At 38.5% G+C, this 10,310-nt stretch overlaps 1 long non-coding RNA gene across 1 annotated transcript; it reads left to right on the forward strand.

Moving 5' to 3' along the window:
* Positions 1–1,162: 1,162 nt before the first annotated feature.
* On the forward strand, positions 1,163–4,396 carry LOC139136781 (uncharacterized). The gene is made up of 2 exons (XR_011553241.1): positions 1,163–1,769; positions 2,310–4,396. It is a non-coding gene; the product is annotated as an uncharacterized lncRNA (long non-coding RNA).
* Positions 4,397–10,310: the final 5,914 nt, after the last annotated feature.

Below are 10,310 nucleotides of genomic sequence, written 5' to 3' on the forward strand. Positions count from 1 at the left end.
GAAAATTTGAAATTTTATTTTCTCCAATAGAGATAACACAGGGATGGCGGCCATTTCGAATTTCGAATATCAGTAAATATTTGGTAATATGATTCTCTAGTACCAAAATTTGCACGGTGACCCAGATTTATATTCTTGATATTGAAAGAGAATGTTGAAAGTTTGCTTGAGGAAAGTTTGAGCAAAAGTGAAGATCTTTCGTTTTCGAAGCGCGAACTACCTAAATATGTGTAGTATTTAAATGCTAAGCATCTACGATAGACGGGCGTCCTCCGGAAAGACATACATTCTCGCGTAACTAGTGGGCATTACACGGATTGTGCTTCCTATAGTTGACATAAACATGTTCCAACACTTGTAGGTAGGGTCCCATTCATCAATAGCGAAGATTGAATAAACTGACAATAATCTGATTACTCTATATACGGCCCATATGTTCACATACATAGTCGTACCATCTTCTCTATACACCCTTTGCGCCTTTCGCGAAGGAGCATGGAATTATGGGAAAATACTAACCGGAAGTGCGGTAAAACAGACGACGACTCCTATACCTGTACACGGAAAGGTGTGATTTTTGGGTGAAAAAGCTTGAAATACAAAGTGCATATTTATGCCACCAAAAGAAAACACCTATTGGTGCATAGAACTAGCTCTGGTAAGTGTTCGTGTGCATTGGCTAGCACCGCAATATTTTGTAACTGTAGATATCGGCGATTTTCGGCCCGCGAAGCGGGCGAGTTGTAGACTTTCACTGCGCTACGCACAACGTATGCCGGCGTAGCATAGCTGGTACGTCAAAATCTTCAGAATTACGAGTAAAAACATCAAAATTTTAATGAATTCATATCTGTTGACTTATATTTTCATTGCTGTGTTTTTATTTTTAAAATATTTGGAAAAAATTGAACGTTCGCGAAAATTTGTTTCCGCTGTGCTACTACGGGTCCCTTGGGTACGGGACGCGCACGGTCAACGTACCGGCGCCACTGTCAGCAGGGCCATATGAAAGAGTACGCGTCACCCGCTCTCGTATCGGGAGAGACATTTTCCCTCTCATTCTAGTTGCGCGCAAGAAATATTACGGGTTTTACTTTGTACTTTGGTGAGATCATTGAGAAACATGATAACTGAGTCAATACCTTCTCGTACGCATCAACAGGTATTTGAAGGAAGATGGACGGGTGTAGTCCAACGCTGGAATACTTCCATCATGGAAAGTTGATTCATTAAAGTGCTTTTTGACGAAACGCGGACTTAAACCGACGGAAATAAAGCTACTCTTGTAGCTCGCGTCTTCTCTGCCAATGAAATGAAAATACCAATAGTGGAAACGGAGTATGAGTTGAGAAACAGAAGATGTTAGATCATAAGGCGTTGCTTCAAGTAAACGATGACAATGGTGAAGTAATTTCTCTTCCTGATCCGAGAACGGAGATAACTGACTGGATGAACGAGAGAGATGGCATGACGAGATGGCCGCCCGTATATTTCGATGACATCTGTATTTTTATTCTAAGCAGACATGGAGGGGAATCGGATGTTGGAATGAGGAGAAGACTATTGAGCGAGTATAAGGAAGGCAAAGCCTTCAGATATTTTGAAAATAAATGGACGATAGAAGTTTTTTTCTTTAGTATTGGAAACTTTTGTTTTCTGAAAGGAGAGTGCACACCGTCACAAAGAATCGGAGATATCCACCACCATATGTGGGTTTGTGTACACAGAACTGGAGACTTACGGAGTGCATTTTGCACCTGTGCTGCAGGGTTAGTATTTCGTACAGATGAACTTTTTTAACTTCAAATATATATTTAACGAAAGTACGGGCTCAATGAACGTATACAAGACAAATATCACCTAGTAGTGAAAGTATACCTCAATCTGCAAATCGTTTCCCAGCTACAAGCTATAAGCAGCTGCCTGCATCTACTTGATGCAGTCATTGTGTCTTTTCAACAGTAACAGCGAATTCCAATCTGACTAAAAACCGATGTACACTGCGAGTCGATCTTTACCTTTCGTTTAATGCCTTTACATGTCCGCCATCGTAGCGGTGCCAAGATCGCTGACATGTAAAGGCACTCAGTGAAAGGTAAAGATCTCCACATCGGGTTTTAATCAGATAGTGAGGAACCAAGAGCAATATTCGATTACTTTTTTTATAAGCACGGAAATATAGCCGTCCTGATAAACAACTTCTGAACTCAATAGAGTACGTTTATATTGCACATTCCACTCATCTAATGCTGTGCCCTTCCTGTATTCACCTTTGATCGTATGTTTTTATTGTTTTTGGGTTTTTTCAGATTTGGTGAAACGTGTAATCACATTGCTGCTTTACTCTTTCGAGTTGAAGCAGCGACGAGACATGGGATAACTAATCAGCCGTGTACGTCTGCTTTATCGAAGTGGCCGATACCATCGAAAAGAACCAGTGTTGGTCCTAAACTGGTGTGTGAGATGAATTGGAAGCAAAGCAGATATATATATATATATATATGAGGGTGTAAACAAAGTGCAATCAAATTGGCTTATAAGTATTTCTTAATTTCTTACTTGCTTGACAGGTGAATATGAGTATGATGAGAGACAATGTTATAACTTCCTTCCAAGAGGATTTTATTTTGTTTAATTTTAAATAACTGTTGCCGCTATAGTAACCTTTAAGATTTACGTTTCCTTCACAACTATTTGAATTTATTCTTTTCATTCATAGGAAAGAGACCACTGAATCACCCGAAAAAGAGGTTGTTTGCTCCGCTGCCGGAAAAGGAAAACGCAGACTGCCTTCAAGCCCGTCATAAGTTTGCGAATGTTATCGCAAATACTGTACCGGCGTCATGTGTTAATAGCGTGTTCAAGGCTATGAATATGGTGATAATGACAGTGAAATTAATAACAACGATGATAATAATGACATAAAGACAACAATAGTAGATGCAGAATGGAATGACACTATGTGTAATACAGACTCTGCAAGCAGTATGACCTGTGCCCCATCGATGATTGATATTGCTAAACCGTTCAAATGTGATCCTGGACAATGCAGTGAGGACCATGTCAAAACTTTTATTGCTTCGATCCCAAAACTTACAAATGAACAGGTTCATATCACTGAACAGTCTACAATTGGCCAGTCAGAAAATGAATTGTGGTTTTATGCGAGAAAGGGGAGAATTACGGCATCCAAATTTTATAATATATTTACAAAAGTAAACACGTTGAAAGATAACGCTTCAAAAAGAAGTAAAGATGTCAGCACTTTGATCGACGCGATCATGAGTGATAATGCTCCAGATTTACCGGCACTTAAGTACGGACGAAATATGGAATGTGAGGCAAAACAGAAATATTTACAATTAAGAAAACATCACAAAGATTTACAGACAAATAATTGCGGGCTGTTTTTAGACAAGGACAAGCCCTATATCGGTGCGTCACCTGATCTGCTAGTTTATTGTTCATGTTGTGAATACGGACTTGTTGAATGTAAATGTCCGTATAAAATCAGACATACGGAGCCATCCAATGTAAATCTCGATTACATCACCTTTGAACCACAAAGCAATACGTACAAATTAAAAAGAAATCATAGCTACTATGCCCAGGTTCAGGGTCAAATGGCGATAACACAGCGTCCTTGGTGTGACTTAGCTTCCTTGTATATACCGCTCATGGGTATATACTTGAGCGTATCTATTTTGATGAAAAGTACTGGAACGGTATTTTGCAAAATCTCGTTTATTTTTTCGAAAATTACTTAGCTGAAGCTTTGATATTGGAGTCTGTGAAACCTCTCTAGAGAGTAATCAATATTAGAGTCTGTGAACTTGACTTGTGTAGAAGTTTTACGATTGTATTTTTCTTGCATAATGTATTTTTCTTGCATCTCGACACTGTGTGAAAAGAGCCTTTGGGCTCAATAGTCTATCGAGTTTAAATAAAGTCTAATGAGAATAATAATAATAATAATATTAATACAATTATCTCAAATTTTATAGTAAACCTTTATTTGAATGCTTTGATGAGAATAAATGCATATGGCAGGACTGATTGAAGCTCGATTTTCTTTATGAGAAATAGATAATTCAATGACTTGCTTGCACTATGAATTTCAAAATTTTAGACCAGCTTAGCTCTTTCTCATTTAAAAAATATACGCGTGGGTTCTGAATTTTGTCCTTTGTGTGTGTGTGAATCGCAGCCATACAGTCCCCGACATAACAATCCTCTAGTTTTCAGAGGCAAGTTACTGGAAACATGATTTTTTTAAGATTATAAATAAACTTGTAAATCGAATCAAAGTTTTGGAATATAATTTCAACACTTGTCATGTATAATAAGGTCAGGTTTAGTTCTGTTGTGAGCTTTTAAATAAAAACCTGGAAAAGTTTTCATGTGAATTCTGAGTGACTGACATAGTTAGGTCAATATTTCTGTGAAATGGGAGCACAGTATCATATTGACATTGTTTTTATTATATTATTATAAATAATTACTGAACATGTGTCTCTCTGATATACTGCTCCTGGAAAATAGTATTGATCTCGGTTTCATTTGGTGGGTGTGCGGGATCCACAAAAAAGGCAAAATTTAGACAACTATCGCAATTTTTGAAAATGCGAAAAAATGTCCACGAAAATTGAGGGGTATTTCACTAATTTCTAAAGATGAGTGTTGTATTTTGACAACGCACCCTAGAAATAAAATCAACCATCCCTTGGCATCCAAGCTCATACTGCTTAATGTTGCATTGTTTTATGAAAGAAGTGATCATGGTTTATCAACTTTTATGTTTCTCAGAGAGTTCCGTTTCATTAAAACGTGCTAACAAACCTCGTTCGAGTATACGCACAAATATGTCATTATTTGGACTGATGTTTAGGCTTACCTGATGTTTAGGCTTACATGGAATGATTGAAAATCACATGAAAAACGTTTCTCTCATGAAACAAGAATAACAAAACACGATTTGAACTAATTTGGGATAATTGGATTTTCACATTTTTCAAATTTCTCAAAAGTGTCAGGTGCCGTATAGCTGAATGTTGCAATATTGCAAATTACCTAAAAAACAAGTGTGTAACGTAAAAAGAAAAGCAGATGAGATTACATTTGTAGATAAAATCGGCATTACTTAACCATCCAATTACATCCCAAATTAGTTCCAATCGTGTTACCATTGAAATATACTCACATACTCGATTTTTTCAAATAAGGGCCTCGATATTACAATTTAATTTACATTAACAAAATCAATTACATACTCTCAAAGCTACAACCAGTGTAGATCTCAAAGATGGGCGCCGTCATTTTAATATCATTTTGAAATATCGGTTGTTTAATTACTGTCTCGATAAAGGAGGACATAGATTGCATAGTGCTGCACATATACGGATGATATCATCAATGTGGCTAATGAGGGAAATGGGCAATTCATGTTTCAAAATTCGGAAATTTTTTAGTCTCCTTAGGCCTATGGCCGTTTCAATGTAAATTCTTCTATTTGCTATAGCCTGCGTTTTCCGAACGTCAGCTTTGTTCATTTGGTCGGTCCCTCTTCGTCCAGGCGGTACATGTAAATGGGCTAATTTAAGCATAAGATCTTCTCTTATCTGAAATCCCCGATCAGCCATAACAGCATCTTGAACTTCAACGATATCTAAAAACCCTGAGTTGCGCGTGATGTTGACATCTGATGCTCTACCGCCCCAAGCCTTTGACACAAAGTTGAAAAAGCCATTCGGGATGATTGATACTAAGAATTTGACTGTTTGGTGATGTTTGTAGCTAGACCACGTCAGCGCTTGTAGCTCTAAATCCTTGGGCCTTTCAATGAAAAGTTCCGTGCAATCGATTATGTGTCTTACATTGTTATATATTGGGGTACGGAATTTCTTCGGAAGAGTTGCAATGACAGCGTCTCGCGGAGGATTGAACAAGAGGTAAGGAACCAGGTGTCGAGAAAGGAATTTCGTCCATGTAGTTATGATCCTAGACGTCGCCGATGCTGAAATACCAAAGCGGTCGGCTAAATCTTGAACAAGGAGTGCCAGACGAAATTTCATAAGAACTAGGAGTAGTTCATCTTTCGCCGTCAACTTTCTGGCAAAACCCGTCTTCTTTGGTGAAGCAGAGGCGAATCGTCTTATTGGCGTTGACGTTCTCGATGGTCCGCGCCAGTATCTTATTTTCTTAATTTGAGGAAATAGAAAGTCATAGAGTCCGTCAAAAGTATCAATAGAAGGTATTCCGGTGTAGAATTTCATTTTTTTTATTCGGTTTTTGTTTCTTATCTTGAAGTTTTCGCTTATACAATTTGCTTTGCTCGTTTAAAGAGTTTATTAATCTGGTCAAATTTTCTATTTTCCTTTCCATTTGTTGGCACCCACGACAGGACACATTTTCATTATCAGAAACTATCCCTGCATACGAATGGTCCTGTAAGTGATTTCCGATAATGTTCGTACATGCACATGAATTTTCATTTTCATTTTCTTCGCTAGTCGACGGTGATAATTCTTCAGACTGTTCTTTTAAGCTATGAAGGTTGTTTTCCGGAGTATTAGTTTTCGGTGTTACGAAGACATCTTGCGATTGCGTAAGAATTTTCTTCGTTTAGTCGGCTGAGTTGTATCGATGTTTTTTCTTTCCGATGGTGATTTCCGCGCGTACATTACATGTTTGTCCGAATGGCCAAGCTTTAGTACGGGGTCGGGATTCTCATTTGTCGGTCTGGCTTCAACAAAGTGAACACTGCAAATTCTAGTGTTATTCGATGGCCTCCATATTTTGTCCACATTGGAAGGACACACCCTGTTGACAAGTTTTATCCATCGTTGTCTAGCACATTTGTTTTTCTTTTCACCTGGAAAAGAAAATAACTGGAAGGGTGGCTTACAAACGCAAAAGTCCCTCTGAGGACAGAAATGATCGCTAACCCACTTTTTCAGTTTATAATCGTTGTTCCTACAGCCGACGACGCAACAGTTTCGTTTACTTTTACCGAGGCTTTTATTCATGGTGCTCTCTTGCTAGACCTATTGAAAACCAATATATGAAAAAGAATAGGCTATCACCAAAGTACAAAGTAAAACCCGTAATATTTCTTGCGCGCAACTAGAATGAGAGGGAAAATGTCTCTCCCGATACGAGAGCGGGTGACGCGTACTCTTTCATACGGCCCTGCTGACAGTGGCGCCGGTACGTTGACCGTGCGCGTCCCGTACCCAAGGGACCCGTAGTAGCACAGCGGAAACAAATTTTCGCGAACGTTCAATTTTTTCCAAATATTTTAAAAATAAAAACACACAGCAATGAAAATATAAGTCAACAGAGTATGAATTCATTAAAATTTTGATGTTTTTACTCGTAATTCTGAAGATTTTGACGTACCGGCTATGCTACGCCGGCATACGTTGTGCGTAGCGCAGTGAAAGTCTACAACTCGCCCGCTTCGCGGGCCGAAAATCGCCGATATCTACAGTTACAAAATATTGCGGTGCTAGCCAATGCACACGAACACTTACCAGAGCTAGTTCCATGTACCAATAGGTGTTTTCTTTTGGTGGCATAAATATGCACTTTGTATTTCAAGCTTTTTCACCCAAAAATCACACCTTTCCGTGTACAGGTATAGGAGTCGTCGTCTGTTTTACCGCACTTCCGGTTAGTATTTTCCCATAATTCCATGCTCCTTCGCGAAAGGCGCAAAGGATGTATTGGAGATACTAACAAAACTAAAGCGGAAATCCCAGTGCGTAAGTGTTTTCCTTCTATTAATTTGTCAAGGTATCGATGGCACACCTTCCTGGAACCATAACAACGCGCAAAAACTAAATGGCATTTCTTATCTAATATTTCACTACGAGGTTAATCGATAATGTCGAATGGCATTTGATATACCAATCGAGATCATGCGCTCTCAAAATACACAAGTTAGCCTATAGGTACTGTGAAAATAAGAGAAGTATTAAGAAGGTAGTAGAAAATGAAGGAAGTATTCAGAAAGTATTATAGTCCATTACTTTGAATCACATATAACACTCTGGATATCAGTGGACGTGTATATATATATATATATATATATATATATATATATATGTACTCTTGTCAATATTCTTTAAGAATTCCGTTTGATATCAGATTTGTAGTTGTCGGGCCACTAACACTCCAACCTTGAGCACCTACATATAGCACGTTCCTTGCTCGCTGGGCATTTAGTAATCGTTCACACACTGATATATAATACGATCTACATGGGTTTGTCTGCCGGCAGAGGGCGTACGGTTTGCACGTTCAAACAGCATGCATCCGAGAAACATCTTGGAAAAGGAGTCTTGCGATCTTCGAATAAGCATATTCTTATGGGGAGCGTATCAGTAAAAACTGTTTGCTTCTTACCTCAAGCGATATATATGCATCACCGTATAAATTGAGCAGCGACTGTAAATAGTGCATTTTTCTCCTTCATATATTGAGCACACATAGCTGAATAAGGTATAATTCTCCTTCATATATTTAGCACACGAAGCTCAATAAGGTACATGAAGGCCATTTGCATGCTCGAGCTCCAGTACACGAACGCCATACGCATTGTGAACAAATGAATTTCGATAATGTTAAATTTGAACTAGAGTTCGCCATTAGGTTTGATCCTAAATCAATATATGCAACTGGTACATACAGCAGACGTCAACATGCATATTGTAGTTTTATATATTGTAAAACTGATTGTTAGTATGGTATTTTGATAGTTAGGAAACAACACTATTATTTATTCTATATGTATATGCATATCCAGTTCACTTGATCGATGTTGTCACAATTTGCCGGAAACTTACTTTATACGATCTACTTGGGTTGGCGCCCGGGTACATACATGTCCGCTTATCGAAATCTATAGGGAGTAGTAGCTTTCATGACCAAGAAAACCGTTCCCGCTATCTCTGTTTACTTGGTCATGTCGCAATACATAGACTTACTATCCGGTGCAGCAGTCTCAATTTCTCAATTGAGCAAATTTCACCAGCTTTGTTTTCCCTTTTACGTGTATAATCATTAAAGTGTCTCTGTACCTGCTTGATAAGCTGCTTGGTGAGACATCAAACTAGATAGCTTGACATGCCCAAGTCGTATGTGTCACTATCTGGACATATTCATTCAATTCATTCAATCATTCGTCCATTCACACATTCATATGCATTGGTTTAGGAATCATGCTGACATTTATTGTTGCTACTGTACTATAAAATTACATGATTTGTTGTCATTCTGAAAATGTTTGGAAAAGTTCTTGTGAAAACGATGTAAGTAGCCTTGTTCGAAATAATGTATATTTCATATTAAGATATCCAGTACACCTTAAAGAGGCACTCCCACTTTGTAACATTTTGAAAACACGCTTTTTTAATGCCGACGTTCAAAATTTGACGTGGCGACAGCGCGCGGATCGCGAGATATCGATAAAAACATGTCATTTCCCGAGCGTATTTTTCACATCCCGAAGTTTTACGATCGTTTCTAATTATGACCCGAAATCCCCCAAATGTTTGCTGTTCTGCTGATTGACGATATTCTAGGGAGTCCATAATAAGTTCGAACGACGCAATTAATTTACCTCTCACTGCGAAGATTTTACTATATACAGAATTATGCCTTCACTTCAGGTAAGTTTTTTTTTAAAAAAAACTTCTACTTAGTTTTTGTCGTTTTCATTATTCTCATTCAGTTGTATTATATTTTTAACCAATACCACATAGATATAAGTTTTTAGGTGTAAAATATTAGCCGCCTCTGATGACTACATTTTGTCGTCTGCCACACAGTAACGCGTGGTTCGATACATAGCGGCCGCCGCGTGGTAAGCGTGCATAACACGCGGCGGCCGCTATGTATCAACCGCACGTATCTGTGCTAGTCACCTATGCGAATTCTGGTGGAATCAGCAAACTTTGTTATCCGTTTTTTCTATGAGTCAGTAAGACTCGGCTTTCCCCCAACGGGGCATGACCGATCACCGACACGAGTGGTACTTTGGCGTACAGCAGCGTTAGCGTAGACTCGTACTTCATAGCTTAGTTGACAATGGCCCCATTGCCGAACTTTCGATGTTCGGAAGCTGAATTTAGGTGGGCCACCGGAATTCAAACTTTTACTTTTTATAGGACATGTTTTTATCGATATCTCGCGATCCGCGCGCAGTCGCCACGTCAAATATTGACCAATGGCATTAAAAAAATGTGTTTTAAAAATGTTACCAAGTGGGAGTGCCTCTTTAAATTCAGTTTACTCAATTAGTTGGTAAA

Source organism: Ptychodera flava, chromosome 7 (assembly GCF_041260155.1).
Source record: "Ptychodera flava strain L36383 chromosome 7, AS_Pfla_20210202, whole genome shotgun sequence".
Taxonomy (NCBI): domain Eukaryota; kingdom Metazoa; phylum Hemichordata; class Enteropneusta; family Ptychoderidae; genus Ptychodera; species Ptychodera flava.